Raw genomic sequence first — 27,495 nt, 5'->3', positions numbered from 1 at the left:
CATGGCATCTGCCTTTTCTAACTGCCATGCACTACAAATGAGAAAGTGGAATGGAATGTTAATGTCTTAGCTAAAAACCCGGGTGAAGTATGTCAAATGCATAAAGTTAATTATATCACACATCCATTAAAATCAAAGAAAGAGACACGGAGAGAGAAGGAGACAGAGAGACCAAAAGTCAGTCGTTTGGGAAACAATGGGCTATGGTGGTTTTATGGAATTGAATCCATTTTGTTTCAAGTCTCAGTGTTCATAAACTCAGTCTTCAATGCCAAGCCTATTCCTGGATCTTAAGAGATAAATTCAAATTATTCAGAGCTTAGGCATGTTGTCCGAAGTTTGTTAGAAAAGCTAAGTAATACCAAAGACTCTTAATGCTAGCCCCTATTCATGATTCCCAAAGTACATGAATTTTAGTAACTGGTATAAATATTATTCTAAGAATTTTTAGTAAATGGTGCGAATATTGCTTTGTCCAGATGGAGTGTAGCAATCTACAATGATTTTTCCCTCGTGTACATCTCATTTAAAATTTACGCAGCACCTATTCCTTTTACCATTAAAATAATTCAGTGTTACAGGCTTGAACATGGGCTGCATGTTCCATTTCACTAATTAACACAACATTGAAAGTTAGAAATAGTTAAAACATAGAAGAGTATTTTGAAAAGCCCAGTACTCCAAAAAAAGATGCCATAAATTGATCTGCAATTCAATTCATTTGTGGAAAGATATTGCCTAACTTAGGAACTGCTCAGAAAACACTCTACATGTAAAAACTATGATTGAAGTTTGTTTTGAAACATTTTTTTAAAAGCTTAAATTGAGCTCATGGATATTTAAATGAATTTCTAGGCAATACAATTAAAGTAGTGGCTACCCAGAAGAATGACAAAATTAGCAAAGCAAAATCATACAGAAGAATTGAACCCCTAAAGGTGTGTTGCTTAAAAGGGAAATTAAAAGCCCTCTCAACAGAAGGAAGGCCTACTTTGGAAACCCCCTTCTTCAGGAGCTTTCTGCTCTGTGCAGATTAAGCTTTAATTCATGGACTCAGGTAGACAAAATGACGTTACCGCTGAGACTGCATTCAAAGTTAAGTGCTCAATAAATACCTTATGTCGGTGGGTGGCTAAGGGCTTCTTTGTCAGGGCCCCACCTCCCCTCTTATGTTGAGAACACCCACCTTTTTTTACCTTCCACCCCTCCACCCCACTCTAGCCACGTATTTATGCCAGGACTGCCACTACCATTATATTATATTGTTGCGCCAGTCACATGGGCACAAAACTCAAACTACATCAATCAGAATCCTTCCCTGATGTTTTTAAAATTGGAACAAGGAAAAGAGATTTTCTTTTCTCGTGGTGGGAAATTTGGGATGATGTGAGTTCTAAACCTGTGGGCCTTCATGTGTAAAGAAGGCTGCTGAGGAAATGAACACAAAACACAGAGAATAGAGAGAGAAAGAGAGATAGTCCATGTGATATTCAGTCCTGGATTCGTATTTTCCCAAAAGTCCTGTCTTTAATGCTACCTGACTTCCTGATAAAAATTCCCCCTTTTGGGCCAAGCTAGTTTAAGTTAGTTTGCTGTTATTTGCAATCAAAAAGTTCTGAGCAATGTTCTCTGTGTGTGATGATTGCCTGATTGAGTGGAACAGGCCACAGTTTGGTCAGAGAAAATAAATATGCATCCAAAAATATGGTGCTGTTATATTCACCTTTCATGTACTTTATCATTTGTGACCCACACAGTTACTCCAGCCGCTACTGCAATAATCACACATTACATTATTATCCCAGGAGCCATCTTCCCATCTACATCCCCATTTTCTTCAAAGAATAGCTCAAACCAAGCTCGCACAGTGATTTCTCTGTCCTGGCTTCTGTACATGGTATACAACAATAGAAAGTAGAGAACTACCAAAAAAAACCCCTCTCTGTGTTGTATAGTTTTTTGTTTTTTGCGTTACATGGGCCTCTCACTGTTGCGGCCTCTCCTGTTGCGGAGCACAGGCCCCGGACACGCAGGCTCAGCGGCCGTGGCTCACGGGCCCAGCCGCCCCGCGGCATGTGGGATCCTCCCAGACCGGGGCACGATCCCGTGTCCCCTGCATCGGCAGGCGGACTCTCAACCACTGCGCCACCAGGGAAGCCCCTGTCCTCTCTTCTTGATGACCTTTATTTGTATGTTTTGAAAATCTGCTCCTCAAGAGACAGTATGTGATACTGTGGAATTCACCTCAAGCCTTGTTGCACTACAAGTGGCAACCAAGAAACGAGCCACCTGGCTCTACGTGTCACGTGGTGAAGTGGCATACCCTTGACAGACATCAGGGTTGGTTCTTTTTAACCACTATCCTCTCCGAATCGCATGCCAAGAATAAGTGTTAGTCCAGCAGCTTTTTATGCCTGAACGTGAACGGAGAAAACTCAAGGACGACGTCGGAGCTGAACTATGTAAATACGGTCTGAACTAAAGGGATGTGCTCACATCTGCCATCTCTTGGCTAAACTGAGTATCTGCTCTGATGAATTCAATTCAGCAAATGTATATCAGCTGTTTTGCAGTGCAGCATACTGTCCTAGGCGCTCAGGGGATCAGAAAAGGAGCCACGTTCCCTCTCTGGAAACAGACCTTTGTGTGATCACAGATGTTATATTCTTGCAGCAGCTTGCTTGTCTCATGGCTTGAACTTTTTTCACATCAGGAAGACTAACGCCTGGACTTTTCCAGACAGATAAACAGCTCTGTGCTTGGGGTAAAAATACAAACCTACCAGCTCAGTAGTTGCCTAACACTCCACAGAGAGGAACCGAGTGGGCTTTGCTTGGACGCTAATGGCAAGTTTGGATCTTTGGGACTGAAAGTAAAGGATACGCTGTATTGTGCTCAGAGATGCTGCCTGAGGAAGGGCCTGCAGTTGAATGTAAGCCAGTCTGCAGAGAGCATCCAAAGTCCAGATGCCGCTCAGTCACGCAGTCTTCAAAACCAAAGGTTTTGGAACCAGAAATGGACGACAAAGCAAAAGGGTCAGCAGGACTGACCGTCAGCAGGGCTTGTAGTGAGGAGATAGGATGCAGAGAGAGGAGGAGCAGAGACAGGGGGTCAACAACAGCCACTGCAGACAGAGGACAGAGTGGCTTTTGTTTCCCAGAGGACTTGGGGGTACATGAGTGAGACTGGTTTAAAAGTTCAAGGCCAGGGCAGATAGCAGTAAATGAAAAAAAAAGATTATTCTTGCATTTATATTGTACCTGAATTATTCAACTTTCTTCAGGCTAATTCCAGTACTGCTGAAAACATAGAGAAGTGCTTTTTGTTTCCTCACCTTAAAGAGTGCAGGAGCTACAGCTCAAACCATTTTTTTTTTTTCATCTTTCAGGCAGCATAAATGAAAGCTGTAAAGCAAATAACTTTGCTGAACGGCAGGAGAAAAGTTATTTCTGAAATGTAATGTAGAAGCTGAGGTATAACATTTCAAGTTTCGAAATAATAAAGCAATTTTCTGATAAAAGTTTTACAGAGCATTTTCTAGTAAAGTGACCTTCTGTGTCTCTGGTCAAAGCCCGTTTACTCATTTTCTCGCCTATCCTGTGAAATGCTTTGAACTAATGTCAGCTTATTAACTTGCACTTAAGGCAAAATTTTTCAACCGCTGTTTGAAAATATGTTTCACGTATTTTATCTGACATTTATTTTTTTTCTAGGTGTCAACTGTCTAATCTTCTATTAACATTAAAACTAAAGTTTACAAGTTTAAAAAAAACGCAGTAGCTAAAATTAATGCAAATAAAAGCTAAAGAAAAAAATCCCCAGTTATCAAAGAAAGAATTACAGTGACACTCATTTTAACAAGCTGCCGTTTGCAGATGTATCCAATAAATATATATTGGTATTTTGTGCCAGGTACTGTTCAAAACCCAGCAGATCAGCAGGGGACAAAACATGGAGTCAGATGGAGTAAAGGAGGTGGGAGATTAACAATACATACATTATGATAATAAATGGTATATAATAATATAAAGTATAGATCTAATAACACAAATATATAATAATGGTAAGTGCAATGAAGGAAAAATAAACAAAGCTAAAGGGGATGCAAAGTGATGGAAATGTCATTTTAGATACTGGTTTTCTGGAAAGCAAATCTGGAACCAGTATTGTCTAAATGTTAAGGGCTAGTGATCTAAAGGCAAACAGACTTGGATGTTTAAACCCAACTTGACAATTCATTAGCATTATGTTCCTAGGCAAGTTACTGTGTCTCCCTAAACTTCAGTGCCCTAATTTGTAAAGTGGGGATAATAAGAGAACCTTCTTCCAACGGCTGGTGTGAGTGCTTAGCCCAGTGCCTGGCACACACAATGCTCCCTAAATGTTCATTATTATTATCTGAGATGTGAAACTGTGATTTGTTTTAAAAAGAAAAAAACATTCTTGCTGTACATCACTGCTAAAATAAGGACGCTTCTTCAGCTATCATGGCATTATGATCACATCTATGGTTCTAACAAACAGACTTACAAGCAAGCTGCCTGGATCTCATCTTACATTCCTCTGTATTTCTCCAGCGGTCAGTGGACTCACATTGTTTCTTATTAACTTAGTTTCCTTGGGGTGCTCCTGAGTCAGTTTTACTAACTGTCTCTACTTTAGCAAAACGAAGTGTGTAATTGTTTAACTGCCAGAGGTTATAATTGCCTTTCTGTTTTCCTATATTGCTTCCAATATGTGAACATTTTTTCTAATTACCAACTTTCTAATCTGTCTTCCAACTGGGTAATGCTGTATCCTACAACCAGTGGGGGTAATTATAATAAGGCATGAAAAGAAACAAACTGGCCTTCATGTAAAAGAGCTCCACATATAAAAAGCATTCGCAGATTGGATTCTTAGCAGCATTGCCACGGGTAATAATTTTGTCCGTTCTGAATTGATGAAGCTTTTATTTTTTAAATACTTTCAAAGATAAGAACATCTGATAAAGATGGCATATGACGGCAGACACAGCCCCTGCCTGTACTCTGCCTGACTTCACTGGCACCTCAGCACCACATCCCCAGGACTGTTACTCACCTTGATTGCATACCCCTCAAATCCCTTCCCACACAACCTGGTTATTCAGATTACCTGGGGTTTGCGGGGCAGGAATCGTCCAGAAAACTACGTTATCACAGTAGTTTATGAGAGAGATGAAGTGACCTGGGCCATAACTGGTGACAGAACCAGTACTAAAAAGCAAGTTCTCAGAGTCCTAGATCTCCATATCCATTCATTTTACGCTCAGCTTCCCTGCTCTGAATGAATATGACAAACTCATCCCACAAGATAAACAAGCAGGAATATATTAACAGAGGCGGGATGGGTTTTTGCATACAGTGTGGGTTTTTCTACAAACCACCCATAAACGCCATTAACACAGGCTGTATATAGCTGTAATATTATTTAAATTTATTCTACTTTCACAAAAAAATGTGTGAGAATACAAAATAGTAGTCTTAATGTTTTGATCAATTTAACAGATAATGGGATCATGTGTATTGAGCAATAGCACCAAGACTACAACAAATCCTATGAAAACCAAAGTTCTAGCAAAGAAACTGGAATGTGTCACTGTGCTTTTGGTAATTGTACTGTTCCAAAGTGAACCATTATGGGGTGAGGTTTTCTATAGAATCCATCTGGTGCTTAAATCCACAATGGCCTTTTCTTTTTTATTTACTTACATGTGTGCATAACTTGCTACATCTCTATTAGGAGAACCCATTATGAATTCCTGATGATCATTTCATAGGGTAAATGTATGCAAGAGGCATCAATTGTCACAAATAAAAGCAAACCAAGAATCCAAACTCCACATGTGTACACACACATACAGTTATTGATGAAATCATTAGATTAAATATTGCTTGAAAAATATAGGTTAGGGCTTCCCTGGTGGCGCAGTGGTTGAGAGTCCGCCTGCCAATGCAGGGGACACGGGTTCGTGCCCTGGTCTGGGAAGATCCCACATGCCGTGGAGCGGCTGGGCCCGTGAGCCATGGCCGCTGAGACTGCACGTCCAGAGCCTGTGCTCCGCAACGGGAGAGGCCACAACAGTGAGAGGCCCGCATACCGCAATAAAAAAAGTATATACATAGGTTAGAATATTGTCATTTTCTTCATTTTGAAATAATGATTTTTCATTTCATTGTCTTCGTAATGAAATAATAATTCAAAAGTATACTTAAATAAGTATTGCCCTTATACCCAAGCAAGTTGAGCTCTGCCCTGAGTCCTGTCTTTCATTAGTCCTGCATAACACAAATACAAACAAAAAAATAAATATCTTAAAGAACCCTTGGGTACCACTGTCACTCAGAATCGTCAGTACTACTCAGCACAGCCTCCCCTCCAAACACCTGTTCTATTAATCAGCACCATTCAGGCCTCTGAGGCACAATTATCTGCATTTCTTGCTTTATATTCTAGAAACAAAAGGCAGCTGCAGGTGCGGACTGTGAAGGTTGTGGGCTGTGCCCCTGCAGATGCTGGTGATGAACATTATTTCAAAGAGGAGCACAGAAGTGTTCAGGTAAGAGAAAAGACAAATCAACCTACTGCTTAGATCCTTCCTCTCAAACTGCGTGAATGCAATACAGTGTTAAGGAACAACAAGCAGAGCATCCACTTCTAGGAATATATTGTAAAGCAAAAATTCAGAATCTGATTCTTTTCTTTAAATCTTAAAAAAAAAACTTTAAAAAAATTTTCATTTTATATTTTGGAATATAGTTGATTAACAATGATGTGTTAGGGCTTCCCTGGTGGTGCAGTGGTTGAGAGTCCGCCTGCCAATGCAGGGGACACGGGTTTGTGTCCCGGTCCGGGAAGATCCCACATTCCGTGGAGTTGCTGAGCCCATGAGCCATGGCCGCTGAGCCTGTGCGTCCAGAGCCTGTGCTCCGCAACGGGAGAGGCCACAACAGTGGTCCGTGTACCGCAAAACAAAACAAACAAACAAACAAAAACAATGATGTGTGTGTTATAGGTGATTCAGTGATTCAGTTATACCCATACAAGTATCCATTTTTTTTCAAATTCTTTTCCCATTTAAGTTATTACAGAATATTGAGCCTAGTTGCCTGTGCTAGACAATAGGTCCTTGTTGGTTATCTATTTTAAATATAGTAGTGTGTACATGTCAATCCCAAACTCCCAGTCTATCCCACCCCCTCCACCCTTTCCCCCTGGTAACCATAAGTTCGTTCTTTACGTCTGTGAATGTTTCTGTTTTGTAAATAAATTCATTTGTATCATTTTTTTGGATTCCACATATAAGCAATATATTGATATATTTAAAAATAGGTACAAAATTTTTTAATCAGAGTATTTTTATATATTTAAAAAGGAACAATGTAGATTCTCAACAATAAAAGTATGATTAAAGATAAGTGTACACCAATATGATGAAATACTGTGACCAAATTTTTTAAATTATGTTTTTAAGGAATATTTATTGACCTAGAATAATATTCAGGGGAAAAAAGGAGAATACAAAAACCACGTGTTTCACGTGATCTCAAATTTTAAGAAGTATATATTGTCAAAAGAAAATTCAGAGAGTTTTACTTGATATGAATATCTTAATGAGCAAGGAAAAGACTGCAGTCAGGGTGACTTCAAACCCAAAGTGATATGAAGTTCAGAAGCATGACATTTCAGGAAGGCTTATAAAGTGAAAAAGAGGAAGTTGTTTAACCTTCACAATTATTGGTTATTACAGTGGAGTTTTCCAGATGGCAGGGATTGGTTAAAAGTGACTCCCATACCACTTTTGGAAAATGAGTTTAGTTTTATTTATAAACATCAGAGGCCTTTATAAGAAATAACCTAAGTTAAGAGTTGCTTAAGTGATTTTGTCCGCTTGGGGGATCTTTAAGCCTGGTCTCCATTTTATTTTGTTTTATCAATGTGAAAGAAAATACATCAGATATGCTCAGAGTAGGTATATGAGTTTGAAGAGTGAGGGTCAATCAACAGGACTCAGTTAATAACTACTTAAAACAAAAGAATATTTATTGTTAACACAAAGTCTGGAGGTAGGCTCTAATAGTATTCATTCAACTGCGCAACTCTATCATAAATGATCAAAGTTTTTTTTAAGTCATCTATTATGTTGCTCTTAGCGTATTACTTTTAGCCTTCAAATTCTTGTTTCATGGTTGCAAAATAGCTGCTGCAGCACCAAGCTTTATATACTCACAGGACTGCATTCACACAAGGAAGTAAAATGGATGTTAGCAAAAGAAGATTTTCCCTAAAATGCATTTCTCTTTTCAGGGAGTAAGATGTTACCTGACCCCTACAAAGACTTCCCCTGCATCTCATAGGCCAGAACTGGGTCATGCTTAAACATGGAAAGAATAATGGTATTATTATGCTAATTTTATACTAATCATGAGTCATCTCCTGAGGCTGGGCATTTTGTCACTTATAATATGGTTTATTTTAGATGATAAAAAATAGAAATGACCATTGATTAGGTAATCAACAGTATCTCCCAATAAGAATTATCACTGAAAAGCAGACTTACAGTTGATTTTTACTTATTGTCTCTTTATGTATATTTTGAAATGTTATACAATGAGCATGTATTATTTTATAATAAAAAGGTTTTTTCTTAAAGAAAATGCCTCAAAATATTATAAAGCTCCTAAAGAATTTTTCAACCTGATGACAAATACATGAATTAACTGGCCCAAGAGCCCTCCCTCATGAGTCACAAAAACATAATACAATAAATTTGCAAAAACCTATTATGGCTGTGCTGCTATTTATGACCTCAAATCAAATTGACCTGCTCAATATGATTTAGGTTATAGCTAGGGGAAATGTTTGTCCTGCTAAATTTAAGGAACAATGAAAAGGACAGGATAAATCTGAATCTAAACCTAGTCGGGCACAAGCAGTATTTATATCAACAGAGACCCCCAGTTCATGTAGATTACTTCTCACCCGGCCGCTTATTCCCTCCTTTGGTGGCTGATACCTCTGGGTTCCAGATTTCCCAGGCAATGTAGCCAATTTTTAAGTCTAATAAATATTTTAAAATATAGCCTTAAGGAAAAATAGAAAGAGAAAATCCCAGGACAGAATTTCACAGCAGTTTTAAAGCAGGACTTTGATTCTAGCTCCCTGATCTTTTCTGCCTTTGAAATAATGAATTTATTATTACCAAGAGAAGGGAGAAGCTACAAAGGCAATTAAGAGCTCATTTTGAAAAGATCCATTAAAGTTTCTCATTACAATGTCAACTAAAATGAGAGATATGGTGGTATTTATATTTTTAAATTTAGATCACACAGCATACATAAATATTAGCATGCATGTTCTGCCAGGGTTAATATTTCCCTGCTGCTTAAATTCATCTGTATATTACTGCTGAATGTAAATTCTTAGTTGTAAATGTGATTGAAAACCAATGTAAGGCAGTCTAAATTTTAGAAAGACTACTTTCTAAATTTTACTTTTTACTATTTTACAGTGGACTGTTCTTTCAGAAAGATTTTTAAAATGGAAAAGCTTTGTATTAGCAAATAGTGTTCAATCCACTATTAAGAAAGCAGATGATTTAAATGTATATTATTAATTTAAAAATATACAGAGTACTACTCACCAAATTGTTTACAGTGGTTACCTCTGAGAAGGGGTGTAGATTAAAGAGCAACTACCTTTTTACTCTATATTCTGTATTATTTAAGCTTTCACAATAGTATACGTTCATGTATACTATTGAAATTGAAAGTCAATAACATTTTTTAAGATTTATTTTATTAAAGTTTAGTTGATTTACAATGTTGTGTTAGTTTCTGGTGTAACATCAAAGTGATTCAGTCATACACATATATACATTCTTTTTCATATTCTCTTCCATTATGGTTTATCACAGGATATTGAATATAGTTCCCTGTGCTATACAGTAGGACCTTGTTGTTTATCGGTTCTATATTATACTAGTTTGCATCTGCTAATCTCAAACTCCCAGTCCATCCCTTCCCCACCCCGCCTTGGCGACCACATATCTGTTCTCTATGTCTGCAAGTCTGTTTCTGTTTTATAGATAAGTTCATTTGTGTCATATTTTAGATTCCACATGTAAGTGATATCATAGTATTTGTCTTTCTCTTTCTGACTTACTTCACTTAGTATGATAATCTCTAGGTCCATCCATGTTGCTGCAAATGGTATTATTTCACTTATTTTTTATGGCTGAGTAGTATTCCATTGTATATATGTACCGCATCTTCTTTATCCATTCATCTATTGATGAACATTTGGATTGTTTCCATGTCTTGACTGTTGTAAATAGTGCTGCAATGAGTATTAGGATGCATGCATCTTTTCAAATTATAGTTTTGTTTAGATATATGTCCAGGAGTGGGATTGCTGGATCATATGGTAGCTCTATTTTTAGTTTTTTGAGGAAATTCCATACTGTTTTCCATAGTAGCTGAAACAACTTACATTCTCACCAACAGTGTAAGAGGGTTACCTTTTCTCTGCACCCTCTGCAGGATTTGGAAAGTGAATAACATTTTTAAAAGAGAGCGTTAAATGTAGCTGTATTTCACTTTCTACAGTTACATAGCATATATTTCATGCCAGACTTTTCAAGTTGTGGTACTAGCAGTGTGTCAGAAAACTCTCTAGGCAAAAAATAAACTTGGTGGATTTACTCTCTAGTTAATCATTTAAAGCCTTATTTTTATGTTAAAGTAAATAGGATGCAAAATTTCCTTAAATTATTCATGTAAATCGTGAGGCCTCAATCAATGGCATATTTGCTGTGAGCCACTTAGGGCTCTAGTTTATAGGGAAACTTGAGAAGTACCAAGGCTTGTCTCTGTTTTAAGAGCTGAAAAGTGAACTTTGGAGAAGCTTAATGACTTGTGTAAGTCATAGCTACTCATTTCCATTGTTAAAGAAAAATTATTCTGACATGTGTTGAAAACAGTAAAGAAGGGCTTCCCTGGTGGTGCAGTGGTTAAGAATCCACCTGCCAATGCAGGGATCACAGGTTCGAACCCTGCTCCGGGAAGATCCCACATGCCGCGGAGCAACTAGGCCCGAGCGCCACAGCTACTGAGCCTGCGCTCTAGAGCCCGCAAGCCACAACTGCTGAAGCCTGTGCACCTAGAGCCTGTGCTCTGCAACAAGAGAAGCCACTGCAATGAGAAGCCCACGCACAGTGAAGAGTAGCCCCCACTCGCTGCAACTAGAGAAAAGCCCTCTTAGCAACGAAGACCCAGTGCAGCCAAAAATAAATTAATTAATTAATTTAAAAAAAACCAGTAAGGAAGACTTTATGCAAGACTAGTGCAATAGGGAGAGAGAGTGATCCCAACTCTGAATATAGCACAGACAGGGATTTATAGCCAAAGTGAGAAGGTCAGTAGATTGAAAATTACTCAGAGAAGATTTCAAGGGTAGGGGAACTCTCGCTAAACTGGCTTAGCAGGATTTTTGCTAAAGGCAGGCCAAGGTGGAGGCCTAGTAGAGAAGAGTGCTCAGAGGAGCCTGACTAAAGCTTAGTCAACGAGGGAGGCTTTATCACTGTCGGCTCTATTTTCTATTTTGTTTGGCTCTTTTCTTCCAACCAATAGCATCTGTCACCAAGAGTTTGCTCTGGCTAATTGGCAAAACCAGTCTTTGGTGGGGAGAGTGAAAATGGTGAGGTATGGCAGAGTTTTGAATAGTTTCATGGACTTTGGAAGATTTTCTAACAAAACAAAGCAATAAAATATATTCTCTGATTTTTAAAGTATTTATAGGAAAACAGAAGCGTGCTGCCCACGAAATGGTTAAAAAGACTTTTTAAAAAAAAATGATTGTCCTTACATGTCTGTAAGGAAATTATATGAGTTTTGACCTCAATCCATCCACTTCCTACCCAAACAGAAAGCATGAAATGATACATCTCCTAAAAATGGTAGAGCTTTGCTTTAATTCCTCCTCTCTCAATTTTACAAATTCCAAGAGGCCAAAGAAAACATATTATTTTGAAAGCGTAGTTCATTTCTCAAAGATGTTATTATTTCCCTCATCACACAGTATGAGGTTTCATGCGGTAGCCCATGTAATTTTTGTAGCTAAACACATGGTCCAAGGACAAAACAGTCATGGTCCGTGAAGAGCAGAGAGACTCAACAGTATGGCAGCCACTGGTTCACTTAAGTGGGCTGATCCTGATTTTCTTGTATATCTGGGAAATTGTACAAAAGAGTCTTATTCATGATTTAGATATCCTGGGGCACTATTCTTCATAGAAGCAAAGAGAAAAAAATAAGTTAATGTAAGGTTTATTATCTTTAAAAAGATTTAGTGTTAAAATTCTGATTGCCAATTTGCACCATATTTATGTTTAGTTATGGAAAGTTTCAATTGTCTCTTTATGCACCTTGGCTTCTGGCCGTAGGCGGAAGAGATGCTGGGATTTGAGTTTGGGCCAAGAAAAGCTAAAGAGGCTAGGAGGCACTTACAGATGGAGATAATTAGCATATTAAAAATAGGCCAGCCAGATTTTTTTTTTTTATCAGGAAGTAGAGGGGTAAATGCTCTGTCTGGCAAGACTATAGAAGCTGTGTGGACAGAGGATGTGTGATTCAAACTCTGGTATGAGAATGGTATTTTACTTGAACCAGGCTTCAAAAGACTGGAGCAGGAGTTCCTTTTACTGGAAACCATGGAGTTGGCGAGCTTTGTAGGGGCCTCCCTTGAAATTCTGCTCCAAGGCCACTGTTTTGAATTTTGTTTGAAAGTCTTAGAATAGGAGACCCTTGGTTTGAGAAGACACAGGATAAACATCGTGAACTCTATTGCTTTCTAATGCCTGGTAGCGGAAGTGGCATTTCTGATACCACCTCGCATTGAAAGGGGATTATAGAGGAAGGCGGTAAGTGGAAACCACAGCCCTAGAACGAGACTGCTCAGGCTTCCAGGGCCTATTTTGCCAATCCTAAAGCAAAGGCTCGAGGCTGATCTGGATTCAGGCTCTATCAGTGAGGTATGCTTAATTGCCAGATAATTCACTGCCGTTTCCTGAAGTTCTGATTCACAGAGTCAGCCCTTCAGATCCTATGTTCCACCCATTCTCTGAAGTTTACTGTCATTCAGAACAGAACAAGGGGTGTCTTTCTTGGAGCTGGGCTTCTCCGTGGGTGGTATGGGCACTCATGACTAAATACAGAATTATGCGTGTGGGCCAGGGGGGGTTATAACAATTACTAAAAATGAACAGTTCCTCAATTCTAATGGCTATCTGGAAGTATAGTTAGCTGTCTTCAGCTGAGTCTACTTACCATGGATTTTACAAATACAACATCTTAACAAGTACTCCTGTAAAGCTGCTGCTTCTTTTTTTTTTTTTTTCTACAGGTAGTTAAATACCACAAAAAAAGAGAAAAGAGAAAAAAAAAAAGAAAGAGAGAGATTTTGGAAATTCCATGAAAAGCTAAAAAATATAGAAGGGAAAATTATTAGTCTGAGATAATTTCATTGATGACCTACTTAGAGGAAGAAGTTAGACCAAAAGACTCTTGTCTTTATTTCGGTGGGTTTGCTTCATTAGTGAGCAGGATCAGGGTGGGGGAAAGAGGAAGCCGTGCACTGCTTATTTTTAATATGTTTTATTTGACTTTATGTATGTGTTTTTAAATTTTCATAAAATTGAAAACTTTAAAAAATGGGAAATAACAACCCAAGAGTATAAATACAATTTTTATTTTGGTCTAGTTTCCTAAATGTGATGTATAATTCTCCTTAGTCCACTTCTCATATTAAAGACATAGTTCAGGGAGTTATATGAAAATGAGATATGGGCCTGTGGTGGATCAAATATTTGTGTTCCCCCCAAATTCATATGTAGAAACCCTAACCCCCCTGTGATAGTATTTGGAGATGGAGCCTTTGGGAGGTCATTAGGGCTGGATGAGGTCATGGGGGTAGGGTCCTCATAATGGGATCAATGTCCTTAGACAAAAAGACACCAGAGAACTTACTCTCTCTCATCACCATGTGAGGACAAAGCAGGAAGGCAGTCATCTATAAGCCAGGAAGAGAGGTCTCACAAGAACCCAACCATGCTGGCACCCATGTGATCTTGGACTTCCAGTCTCTGGATTGTGAGAAAATAAATTTCTGTTGTTTAAGGTACCCAATCTCTGATATTTTGTTATAGCAGCCCATGTTGACTAAGACAGGCCCACAGAGATCTTGGGATTCATTTGACCATGAAATATGTCACAATATTAGCCATCCCAAAATGTATTTCTTTCAGAACTGTATACATTTTAGCAAAGGAAAACACCAAAGAACATTAAAAAAGCATTATTATCTCAATACCTATTGGATAGCTTACTTCTTAAATAGCATTTAAAATGACTGTCACCGTCTTGTTTTGTTTTTAATTACCACAAGGAATATGGCAGTGTTCTTGGCTACATTACAGTGTTTGGTTACAAGTGCCCCTTAGCAGTGGTCAGAATAGCTTTGGCCAGTAATGGGGTACACATTCTTGCTTCATTAGGTGATCTTATGACAAAAAGATAGCAGTATTTTCAAATGTAAACTAGTCTGCCCGTTAATTGTCTTATAGTGTCAAGGTTTATAAGAAATGATTTACACAGGAGAAAACACTGGCTTGGTTTTGTAAACTACTGAAAACTGTGAAACTTGGAACTTGGTTTTGCTTGTATTTAAAGTGCTTTTAACTCTTCATTTGAATACTGAAGTTTGACCTGATGTAGAGTGTGTGGAAATTAATATTATAAACTTAAAATTAATTTAACCTTGGTTAATATTTTAAGAAGCACAGATCACAAATCCCAAAGATAATTAATGAGAAAACTTGAAATATGAGAATTCAAAGCAGTGGCCATGACACTGGAGTCAGGATAAAAGAATGGATAATATTAAATTACAAGTTACCATAAAGTTATAAACAACATAAAAAGCACTAGTAGGTGGATGTAAGGGTCAGTTTCAATAAAATTTATTTAACCTATGTATCTTGTCATCCTGAAATGACTTTCTACCTAGCTTGCTTACTAAGAAGGATGCAGGGGAACAGCTCCTCCTTGCGGGTGTCTATGTAGGGGCAGGCTTGAACCTCAGCTTACGTGAGTGAGTCTGCGCAGAACATCTCATGATCCTCCTGTGACAGGAGAGGATGGGAATCTGTGAGGAGTGTCTCCGAGGCCACCTCCCCAGATCCCCTGTAGACTGTCAGGACAGAGGGAAATTTTCTCTAGACTCTCCTTTTCAGGGTTTGAACAAATGAAATGATTTTGCCACAAATCCAGTTTTTAAAACACCATAGAGGGCTTCCCTGGTGGCGCAGTGGTTGAGAGTCCGCCTGCCGATGCAGGGGACACGGGTTCGTGCCCCGGTTCGGGAAGATCCCACATGCCGCGGAGCGGCTGGGTCCGTGAGCCATGGCCGCTGAGGCTGTGCATCCGGAACCTGTGCTCCGCAACGGGAGAGGCCACAGCAGTGAGAGGCCCGCGTACTGCAAAAAAAAAAAAAAAAAAAAAAAAAACCCATAGAAATTCTCATTCTTTGACATGCCTGCTTGACTAAACAGACTTTGAATTGGACATGTTTTGGATAGCAAAAGGAAACAATTGATGACACAAGAATCTCATCTTTACAGGTTGATGCATTTTTTTGCTGTGGATAGTGTGGCAGATGAAAAATAGTTACAAAAACTGCAAGGTGGTTAACCCAAGTCTGTTTGATTCTTTTTTAAAAATTTATTTTATTGAAGTATAGTTGATTTACAATGATTTACAGTGTTGTGTTTATTTTGCTGTACAGCAAAGTGATTCAGTTATACATATATATCATATATATAATATAGTCTTTTTCACATTCTTTTCCATTATGGTTTATCACGGGATACTGAATATAGTTCCCTGTGCTATACAGTAGGACCCTGTTGTTTATCCATTCAATATATAATAGTTTGCATCTGCTGATCCCAAACTCCCAATCCATCTCTCCTCCATCCCCCCACCCCCTTGACAACCATAGGTCTGTTCTCTATATATATGTTTGTTCTGTTTCATAGATAAGTTCATTTGTGCCATCTTTCAGATTCCACATATAAGTGATATCATATGGTATTTGTCTTTCTCTTTCTGACTTACTTCACTTAGAATGATAATCTCTAGGTCCATCCATGCTGCTGAAAATGGCATTATTTCATTCTTTTTTATGGCTGAGTAATATTCTATTGTATCTATGTACTACATCTTCTTTATCCATTCATCTGTTGATGGACATTTAGGTTGTTTCCATGTCCTGGCTATTGTAAATAGTGCTGCTATGAACATAGGGGTGCATCTTTCTTTTCATATTACAGTTTTGTCTGGTTATATGCCAAGGAGTGGAATTGCTGGATCATATGGCAACTCTATTTTTAGTTTGTTGAGGAATCTCCATACTGTTTTCCACAGTGGCTGCACCAATTTACATTCCCACCAACAGTGTAAGAGAGTTCCCTTTTCTCCACACCCTCTCCACCATTTGTTATTTGTAGACTTTTTAATGATGGCCATTCTGACTGGTGTGAGGTGGTACCTCATTGTAGTTTTGATTTGCATTTCTCTAATAATTAGTGATGATGAGCAGCTTTTCATGTGCTTCTTGGCCATCTGTATGTCTTCTTTGGAGAAATGTCTATTTAGGTCTTCTGCCCATTTTTTGATTGGGTTGTTTGTTTTTTGTTATTAAGTTGTATGAGCTGTTTGTATATTTAGCCCTTATTAGTCACATAATTTGCAAATATTTTCTCCCAGTCAGTAGGTTGTCTTCTCATTTTGTCTATGGTTTCCTTTGCTATACAAAAGCTTATAAGTTTGATTAGGTCTGATTTATTTATATTTGCTTTTATTTCTATTGCTTTCAGAGAGTGACCTAAGAAAACATTGGTACGATTTATGTCAGAGAATGTTTTGCCTATGTTCTCTTCTAGGATTTTTATGGTGTCATGTCTTATATTAAGTCTTTAAGCCATTTTGAGTTTATTATTGTGTATGGTGTGAGGGTGTGTTCTAACTTCATTGATTTGCATGTAGCTATCCAACTTTCCCAATACCCCTTGCTGAACAGACTGTCTTTTCCCCATTGTATATCCTTGCCTCCTTTGTTGAAGATTAATTGACTGTAGGTGTGTGGGTTTATTTCTGGGCTCTCTATTTTATTCCATTGGTGCATATCTCTGTTTTTGTGCCAATACCATGTTGTTTTGATTTCTGTAGCTTTGTAGTATTGTCTGAAGTCTGGGAGGGTTATGGCCCCTGCTTTGTTCTTTTTCCTCAAGATTACTTTGGCAATTCTGGGCCTTTATGGTTCTATATAAATTTTAGAATTATTTGTTCTAGTTCTGTGAAAAATGTCGTGGGTAATTTGATAGGGATCACATTAACTCTGTAGATTGCTTTGGGTAGTATGGCATTTTTACTATATTAATTCTTCCAGTCCAAGGCATGGGCTATCTTTCCATTTCTTTGAATCATCTTCAATTTCCTTTATTAATGTTTTATAGTTCTCAGCATATAAGTCTTTCACCTCCTTGCTCTGGTTTATTCCTAAGTATTTTATATGTCTTGATTCAATTTTAAAAGGGATTTTTTTACATTCCTTTTCTGATATTTCATTGTTAGTGTAAAGAAAGAAAAGAGAAGTAAGTAAAGACCTGGGAATACAAGAGATAGATACATTTGGGATTAATGAGCCAGGATTACAATAATAATAATAGTTAATACTTAGCAAATGCTTATCTAACACTAGCATTTGCTAAAAATGTTATGCCTATTATCTCATTTAATAGAGAGGTAAAGTAATCATCTCAAGCCTGCACAAATATGTATTACACTTGGAGACAGATGTTGAGGCTCGATTCTCTGCCTCTAGGGCCAGTGGCCTGCTGTTTTTAACTATGCACATGGTCATAATCTGGTGCCTTAAAATCTGCCAAACTGATGGCCTGATTTAAATTGTTCAAGGGATCCGCAGTGATTGCTGTTAAGTGCAATTAACTAAGGAGAATTTGTTTTCACAAGTAACCAGTTAACTCAAATGAATCATGAGGTGACTTATCACTGGCAGAGCGCAGAGACCCCAGCTCCCGGGTGCGCACAGGGGCTGGAGGGCCATATCCTTGGGCTCTTCCCTCTTAAGGGTCTGTACTTTTTGAAGGGGAAGGAAATGCTGGAATGAGGACTGCTGCCATGGTAGGGGCAGAGAGCAAGCCCCTCAGCTGCGAAGAGCAGATCTAATGGTGAGGGCGGTGGCCCAAGATAATGAAAGAAACCCTGAGAGAATAAAAGCAGCAGGAAAGAAATGATCTGGAAGCTGGGACAGGAAAGTGCTGGTGCCCTTGCAAGAAAGAAATCCATCAGCATGAAGCAAAAACTGAAGAACCTCTGGGAAATAGAGAAAATGCTGCAGAAGTCAAGAATTTCTTCTATTTTCTTCCCCCCACATCTCCAGGTAACTGTTACGAGCACACTGTATGGGATGAGATGGTGGAGCGCTGGCCTTCTACCTTTAGTAGAGCTAGTTCACCCTCTGCCCCTGGATGAAAATGAAAACATTTGGTCACTACAGTTACTGTTAGTTACTAATTAGTCCTACTTCAGTTAAAATGTTCAGTTTCATATAGCAATTGAAATTCAGAAAGTGGTTAAAAATTGATGCCTCTCCCCACCCCTGGGGTCTGGTCAGATTCTTCTCTCTTCTTACCCAAAGTTTCTATTCTTCCTCCCACTTCACTGGTCCAAGGGTGACCCCCTGGCCCTTGCAGGGATGGAGCTGGAGAGAAGAGGAGAGTTAAGGGGAACAAAAGTTCTCTGGGCCTGGCTGCTCTATGCTACCTGGTTACTTAATGCTCTTCTTAGCCCTTAGCAATCTAGCACTACCTCCCTCCAACTTCTCTCTGCAACACTTTTGGAAAGGATCTAGGATGCCTCCAAGGCCAAGTTTTCTCACCGATGGTCCACATCACACCCACAGGAAACACTCACCACTTGTCAGCCCCAGCAAGCTCCAGGAGTGCCAGTGGGTCCTTCAGCTTGGCTGTCACAGATACCTGGCCAATCTATCACCCCGGAGACTTCTCAGGGGAGAGTCAGATACAAGTCCACTGTGTCCTTCAACTTTGGGGACACATAGCAGACTCTCCTGGTGGTTTAGTTAAAGATCTGGCTTAAGGAAAGGGGCAGGCATCCCTCAGAACTTGCCCTTGCAGAGGGCGTGGACTGTCAGTACAGCTCTCTAAAGACATCCTCCTAAGAAGTTGTATTTCAATCTCCTTCTCTACCCTTTTATTTTCCTGATAAGGACGAGGAGTGTTAAGGATTATCTACTAGTTCTCAGTCTCTTCAGTGCCAATCCAGCGCTTCATTTAGAATAGGTATCTGTTGTTTTGCAATCAAAACTTCCATTCCACCATCCTGTTACAAAGTATTGCTTATGTTGTATATTTGGTATTTTCCATTTTTACATATAACCCAAGTTTTCCAGGCCTCACCAGATTGGGAGTATAAAATAATTTGCAGGCTATTTTTATGCCCAAATTATGATGGTAAAAGTTCCAACTGGTTTGATGACTAGTAATTTGTGCCTCTCCAAGTGTTCCCAAGTTATTTTAGGGAGTTCACCAAAAGGATGCCACTCACATACCCACAAGCCAGTCTGTAACTGCATGGTGTCTGCTTTTTCCTTCCTTTCCTACCCTGACTTATAATTTTCCACATTCTCTGTCTGCAGGTTTGATGAGTGTCAAATCATTGCTGGCTTCCAAAGGGAGGTGGGGGCAATGGCCTTCTCTCCAATTGCGTGCCACATTTGGTCCACAGGACTCTAAAATGTCTCTTCTTTCCCAGAAATTAACTTTTGGCCATCTCATACGTCCCATCAATCCTCTAAATCGCTCCTAAAAAAAATAGTGCCATTAGTTTTGTGAATGTCACTTTTCTGACCTTGAGCGTATAACCCAGTCTAAGGTTATAAAATAATAACTCCCATCCTTAGCTTCCCACCAGCCACAGGCACCAACACTCCCAAATTCCTTCCTCTCTTCTCTCCTGCCCAAGGAAAATAGAAGCTTCCATGCTTAGTAGTGCATGGAAGGGAAGGGGAGGTGGAAGACTCACCAGTAACTTACGGGCCCATGTCTGCTGGCTAAGGATGTCCAATATCTTTCTCATACTTTCAAATTCAAGAACCACTCAGAAAAAAGTAAAGCAGATGACAACGTATATAGTCTGCTACTAATGGAGGGGAACATATAAATATGTACAAGTATAAATACAAAGAATATCTCCAGAAGAACCCACAAGAGACTAATAATGGTGGTTGCCTCCACGGTGGGAACTTGGTTACTGGGGATCAGAAGAGAAGACTTACTTCTCACCCTATTTCATTTTGTACCTTTTGAATATTTTACATGTGTATGTCTTCCTTATTCAAAATGAAGTTTTCAAACTCTGCCCCTTTCTGAAACTGGGTGGGCTTTTGTGACTGCTGTATCTAATCAAGTATGACAGAAATGACACTCTGTGACTTCTGAAACTGTCATAAAAGATGAAACAACTAAAAAAATATAAAGTTTTCAAGAATACTTATAAAAATATTTTCCTTCAATTACAAATAATTTTTAAAATTATAGCCTGAATATTTTTAATAGCTCTGTTGAAAAAAGATTTGCAATGAAAACAAAAGGTTAAAATTTTTCCTTTTTCTGTGTGTGATTACATTTTTCAAAGCAAAAAGTCTTTTCTAAAAAGCACTGCTCTACAGTTTTCCCCTTTCCAGTGTTCTAACAAAATATAAACTCTTTTGGTTTAAGTCTCCATGTCACTGAGGAATTTAGACAGGGACAAATTGCAAACAGTGGCTGACTCATTTACTTGTTCTTGGTATTCTGTGTAATATGGATTCAACATCCCCTGCTGAATCCCGCTAACGTCCTTTCAAATGAACAAATATCAAAAGTTTCAAAACAAGCAGAGACTTCAGTATTATTATCCCATACATTTTTAATTGAGCAATTCTAAATTTATGTATAGTGTATCTAGAATAGGCTTATACTTCCAGTGAATAAATGTATCGCTTGTGATTTTTCTCTGGGCCTCTGTCTACACAATAGTACAAAAAGGGTTTTATAAGGAAAAATGGAGACCATGATTTGTTGCCTTTATGATACTCAAATGTTTTTCCTGACAACAAAATGTAACCTAGTTTTCCCAGATCCATACCAATTGGAAGGGAGAGGGGGAGATAAGGACAGTGATTAGGGGAACGAGATACACAATCAAAGTGTGTGGATGACAATAAGACTCAGTAACAGAATCATCTTAATTCCAATAAGGTCCTGAGGGTTAACAGGTTTTCTTTGAGACCACTTCTTTCCCACTGACTCTTTCTCCTCAACTTGGGAATATGTTCAAGTCTCTTCCACCTTAAACTCTCTCTATTCAACACACACACACACAAACACACACACACCCATCCATACAACACTCCCAGAGAGACACACAGGCCCAGATATACACACAGATACATACAGACATAGCCATGCATACGGATAGACAGACAAAGGCTCACACACACTGTCATACACACATGTACACAGAAGCACACCACCCAGAGTTACCGTCTCACACACACATACACCATTTCTAGGTGCTCTGTTCCCCGGTTCGTGCCTCTTACTCTTTTGGGGTGAAAGTCAAGCCTTTAAGAAAGGATCTACACTTGCTACTCCCATTTCTCATCTCCCTGTTCTTCCTTCTCCCTCTGCAATCTGCTCCCAGCTCCCCCATGTCATTAAATCACTTTGTCTTAGGTCACCATTGATTTCCCAATGGCCAAACCCCATGAACACATTTCAGTCCTTAGCTTCTGCGACCTCTCGTAGCATCTGACTCTGTTTAATAATCCCTTGTTGAAACACACTTGTCAGTTGAGTTTCACGGAGCTACTTCATCCTAGTTTTCCTCTTATCTTTCTGACTACTCCTCACTTATTCAAGAATTTTATTATTTTTAAATTATTATCTGTTTCACGTATATTATATATCAGGAACCACAGCTTCTTCTTTCACAGAGCTTACTGACAAGTGGGGAAGAAAGGCAATAAAATCAACAATTATTATAAAAAATCATAAAGGCCGTGACTGGAGAGCAGGACGGGGAGAGGTGGCAGGGGCATCTAGACCTCCTACACTGTTGAAAACAGTGGCTTCCCAGAGAAGTGATATGTAAGCACGAGTAGGGGTCACCCACTGGTAAGTGTGTTCCAGACAGAGGGAAGAGAGTAGGCAGAGGTCTGAAGGTAAGAGAGAAACATCCTTCATTTGAGGGACTAAAACAATTTCACTATAGCTAGAACACAGATATTAACTATTGTTACTGAGGCTACTTGGTGCCCAGCTCTAGATTAAATGCTTTTACGTAGTACCCCTCATTTAATCCAAATGTTGCCATGCAATAGTTATTGATTTTTTTGTTTTGTCTTTATCTTTTTAAAAAATTTTTATTGAAATATACTTGATTTACAATATTATATTAGTTTCAGATGTACAGCAAAGTGATTCAGTTATACATATATATATAGATATGTATATTCTTTTTTTACATTCTCTTCCATTATAGGTTATTATAAGATATTGAATATAGTTTCTGATGCTATACAATAGGTTCTTGTTGTTTGTCTGTTTTATATATAGTAGTGGGTATATTTTATAAACTCCTAATTTATCCCTCCCCAACCTTTCCCCTTTAGAAACCATAAGTTTGTTTTCTATTTCTGTGGGTCTATTTCTGTTTTGTAAATAAGTTCATTTGTATTCTATTTTTAGATTCCACATATAAGCAATATCACATGATATTTGTCTTTGTCTGTCTGGCTTACTTCACTTAGTATGATAATCTCTAGGTCCATCCATGATGCTGTAAATGGCATCATTTCATTCTTTTTTATGGCTGAGGAATATTCCATTGTGTATATATACCATATCTTCTTTATCCATTCATCTGTTGATGGACACTGAGGTTACTTCCATGTCCTGGCTATTGTAAATAGAGCTGTAGTGAACATTGGGATACATGTATCTTTTTGAATTATGGTTTTCTCCAGAGGTATGCCCAGGGGTGGGATTGCTGAATCATATGGTAGCTCTATTTTTAGATTTTAAGGACCTCCACACTCCATAGTGGCTGTACCAATTTACATTCCCATCAACAGTGTATGAGGGTTCCCTTTTCTCCACACCCTCTCCAGCATTTATTGTTTGTAGATTTTTTGATGATGGCCGTTCTGACTGGTGTGAGGTGATGCCTCATTGCAGTTTTGATCTGTTTTTCTCTAATAATTAGCAATGTTGAACATCTTTTCATGTACCTTTTGGCATCTGTCTGTCTTCTTTGGAGAAATGTCTATTTAGATCTTCTGCCCACTTTTTGACTGGGTTTTTGGTTTTTTTGATATTGAGCTGTATCAGCTGTTTGTATATTTTGGAGATTAACCCCTTGTCAGTCTCATTGTTTGCAAATATTTTCTCCCATTCTGCAGGGTGTCTTTTTGTTTTGTTTATGGTTTCCTTTGCTATGCAAAAGATTAGGTCCCATTTGTTTATTTTTGTTTTTATTTCCATTATTCTAGGAGATAGATCAAAAAAATATTGCTGTGAATTATGTCAAAGAGTGTTCTACCTATGTTTTCCTCTAGGAGTTTTATAATATCTGGTTTTACATTTAGGTATTTAATCCATTTTGAGTTTACTTTTGTGTATCGTATTACAAAATGCTCTAATTTCATTCTTTTACATGTGGCTGTCATCAATATACATTTCTTAAATAGAGTAAGAACGTAACTGTCATTTTACACAGAAATATACTCCTGCATAGTAAAGGACTGTGTGTGCTTGTGAGAAGTTGGACTGTGGGAAGGTTGTGCAGTGAGAATGCTGGATAATTATTGTTATTCCTATTTTTACAGAAAATAATAATTATAACTAGTATATAAGTGCTTATAGTCTATTGATTATTGTTATAAGTGCTTGATAATGTCTTAATCCACTGAATCTTCATTGCAACTCTATATTACATATGTGAATATGTATAATATTATATATTACTTATACAGCATATAATATATACATATTTTATAATATATTATAGATATTATAAATACTATTGCTATCCCAATTTTACCAGATCATGAAGCTTGCCAAAGGCCAGCCCAGGCAATCTGTACTTTTGCAGGAGTTAGGGGATAAAAGTAAAAGATAAGGATGAGATTGGAGAAGTGTGTTAGTGATGGAGCTCCAAGGTCAGGAGGCAGGGAGGAAGAGCAAGAAGAATGGGCCAAGAGAATGCTGGAGGGGATGGACGTATAGAGGAACTATCATCTTGGGGAAAGATCAACAAGGGATGCGAGGGACATTGGCTTCACGAAACCCATAGTTTCCCCTCTAAGCTAAGTCTTTATACTCATCACTTTATATTTCACTGGTAAAGCTGATTTTTCACAGCTAAAGCTGATTGAAAAACAGCAACCCCAATTTCTTGAACAATTCTGTATAAGGTATGAATAGGCAAATAAGATGTCTTCACTCCTAAGAAATAGAATCCTTGACAGACCCACTAACATGATTGAACTTCTCATTGGGAAAACAATCTTTTCTCTACAACCTAACTTTCAAAGTAATAACAGTACAATTATAAATGAGCACCTAATACATACCCGAACAAAATCGCATGCCTTATATGCATTATCTTATTTAACCTTCAGTATAAGGTATGTATGATTATCTTCCTTCTTCAGAGGGGGAAACTAAGGTCTAGAGGTATTAAATAACTTGTAGCCTATTACAGGGGTCCCCAGTCCCCGGTCTGTTGCCTGTTAGGAACCGGGCCACACAGCAGGAGGTGAGCGGTGGGCGAGCGAGCGAAGCTTCACCTGTATTTACAGCTGCTCCCCATCGCTGGCGTTACCATCTGAGCTCCGCCTCTTGTCAGATCAGATCAATGGCGGCATTAGCTTCTCATAGGAGCACAAACCCTGCTGTGAACTGCGCATGCGAGGGATCTAGGTTGTGCGCTCCTTATGAGAATCTAAAGCCTGATGATCTGAGATGGAGCTAAGCGGTCCCATCATTCCCAGATGGGCCCATCTAGTTGCAGGAAAACAAGCTCAGGGCTCCCACTGATTCTGCATTGTGGTGAGTTATATAATTATATATTACAATGTAATAATAATAGAAATAAAGTGCACAATAAATGTAATGCACTTGAATCATCCCGAAACCACTCCCCCCCCCAACGCTGGTCCATGGAAAAATTGTCCTCCATGAAACCGGTCCCTGGTGCCAAAAAGGTTGGGGACCGCAGGCCTATCAGATACACTCAGGAGGCAGAATTAAACCCTGAATGTCTGAGTCCGAAGTCCATGCTTGTTTACTCCACTATACTCCCTCTAGGAAGAATGAATGAATCCCGGGTAACCTAGGCTGACCTGCTGAACTGTCCAACTCACTCTGTTTTAGAGAGGTGGGGTCACTGTCTTCCTGCCCGTATCACATAGTACCTGACCACACCCTCCCCTGCTGTAGCATGACAGACAAGACCCTTGCTACTTTATCAACCAGCCCCAAGGAGCCTTCCCCATTCATCTCTCACCACTTCTGTTTTTTTCTCTTTGTCCCCTTTACCCTTACCTCATTCCTACCACTATATTCCCAAAGAACATTTAATGTCATGGTCATGAAAATTTCTCGTGATAATGTCTTATTTTTCTTAAAGTCAAATAATATGCATATGATTCCAATCAGGGAGACCACATATATGTGCATAACAAAGACTAAAAGGATAGACATAAAATATTATCAATAGTGATTTCAGGAAGGTTATATTATAGGTGGTTTTTATTTTCTTGTTTATGATTTCTGGGTTTTCCCAGTGATCATCAATAAAAAATGTATTTTAATAATAAAAATTGAACAAAATATTTGCAATAGCTGTTACACCAATGTACCTTTCTTTCATAGCAGTTATCTAATTCTCTGCAATTTGCTATAAAATAGAAAATAAAGGAGGTAGTTGCACTCATAGCCATAATGTTAAGGTTGGATGCATTACAAGTATTATGTATATTACTATTTAAGGTAAAAAAATGAAAAGTGGATCCCTTTTCATGGAGGAGTAGCAGCTCCTCTGGCAGGCAACATATGCAGCCATGGACTGAGCTGAAATCAGTCATTTCTTTCTACTTTCTAAGTTCTGCAGAGGTGAAAGCACAGTATGTATCTTAATGCTCTGTCTCCCAACAGGGGCTCTGGTAAGTTTATCTCAGCTGGAAGCATTTCTTTGCACATGTCTCAGAATCATAATGAAAATAGTCTCTCTTCTGAAAAATAAATGCATCAAATGTAGAGGTCATAAGTACAAAAGGGGAAAGAATGTTGTCATTAATCATCTTGACCCCAACCGATTGAATCCCTCTTACACTCATAATATCTTTTCTTCCTTCTTTCAACCTGATGCCATCTGGTTCAAAGATTTGGGGCTATTAGCTCCATTAAAAGTAATCTTAGGAACTTGTAATTTACATGCATCAAGGATTTTAACACCAGTGAGCTCTGTAAAATATCCTGCAAGAACCCAAATTTCCAGAATACATTAAAAGACCAATGGTTTTGCTTTTCTTTCTGAATTTAGTTTTAACTATAGTTTCTCTCTCTCCCTCTCTCTCTCTCCCTCTCTCTCCCTCAGATTGTCCTGAGCCTATACCTCGGAGGCTGTTCATACATACCACTATCTCAGCTGCTTTCACTACCCTCCCCCTAGTTTCCCATGAATTCTTTAAAAAAAGAATCTCAGATTCACAGAATTTTAGAAGGGACCTTAGGAGTCTCCATTCCGACAGCATCTTTTTTGTAGATGAGGACATTGTAGCCCACAGAGGTTAAGCGATCAGCTCAGAAATACAGAGATAATTTGCAGGAGGGGAGGGTCTCCTGATTCCAAATTGGGTACTCCTTTCATTATACCACACACTGTCTCCCATGAATCAGTAAATTCTTTCTAAGGCAAGGACTTGCCAAACAATGGGACAGCATCAGAACAAACTTTGCTCTCATGAAAGCCAAAGCCCTTTTGCCAAGACTCTCCAGGGTTCTCCTTAAAACTCATGGCCTCTATGACATTAATAACCATTTGTTTAAGGGCTACTGACTGCCTAGTTATTATGCATCATCTCCAACCTTCAAAACAACCTTCAAAGTATCTATCAAAATTCCCCATTTTGCTGATGAGGGAACTGAATCATTGAGAGAGTTAAGCAATTTGCCTAAGACCCTATAGCTGAACATAGTAGATCCAGGATTTGGACCCACGTCTTAAATGCTTTTTGCATGTGCTGGGTTGCTTCTCCTTCCATGAT

At 38.6% G+C, this 27,495-nt stretch overlaps 1 protein-coding gene across 4 annotated transcripts in view; it reads left to right on the top strand.

Moving 5' to 3' along the window:
* The window catches only part of FAM3C (FAM3 metabolism regulating signaling molecule C), a 379,854-nt gene that overhangs the window by 175,097 nt on the left and 177,262 nt on the right, over positions 1 to 27,495 (top strand). For 3 of the 4 annotated variants that reach the window (XM_079932258.1, XM_079932257.1, XM_079932259.1), the window contains one exon: positions 6,478 to 6,580. The gene's annotated coding sequence lies outside the window, so the exon portion shown is untranslated. Of the gene's footprint in view, positions 1 to 3,950; positions 3,976 to 6,477; positions 6,581 to 27,495 lie in introns of those variants that run through there. The other variant, XM_079932260.1, reaches the window with a different exon arrangement.

This window comes from Stenella coeruleoalba (genome assembly GCF_951394435.1).
Source record: "Stenella coeruleoalba genome assembly, chromosome: 9".
NCBI lineage: Eukaryota > Metazoa > Chordata > Mammalia > Artiodactyla > Delphinidae > Stenella > Stenella coeruleoalba.
This window is presented reverse-complemented; position numbering and strand designations above follow the sequence as displayed.